The following is a 415-nucleotide window of genomic DNA, read 5'->3' on the forward strand; positions in this document are numbered from 1 at the left end:
GGAGGAAGAGGAAGGGGTGTGGGGAGGGGAGGGGAGCGGGGGGCCCGGGAAACCGGAGTCAACTGGTTGAGTTACACCAGCCTGTAACCAAAGTGCTCCCCTGGGGCCCACAGGAGAGGCGGGGTGGTGGCTCAGCCCAGAGCCCCTGGGCACTGCCCAGTCTGCTCCGGAAGGCTAGGCAGGTCCCCACCCAGCCCTGAGGCCAGGGGATGGACGTCCCCTAAGGATCACTGACCCCCTGTGTCACCACCTGCTGCTTAGCTTGGTGGCTCCAGGCTGGGAACCAGGACCTCAGTGACACTTCACCAGTTTTAATCCACTGACCCCCAGGCCAGAAGACAGGACGGTCTAACCTGTCTGGTGGGGCTGGATGTCTGTCTCCCAGAAACCTTCTTTCTTGCTCATCCACCAACCC

This window comes from Carlito syrichta, unplaced genomic scaffold (genome assembly GCF_000164805.1).
Source record: "Carlito syrichta isolate Samal-C Ts95f unplaced genomic scaffold, Tarsius_syrichta-2.0.1 Scaffold142918, whole genome shotgun sequence".
NCBI lineage: Eukaryota > Metazoa > Chordata > Mammalia > Primates > Tarsiidae > Carlito > Carlito syrichta.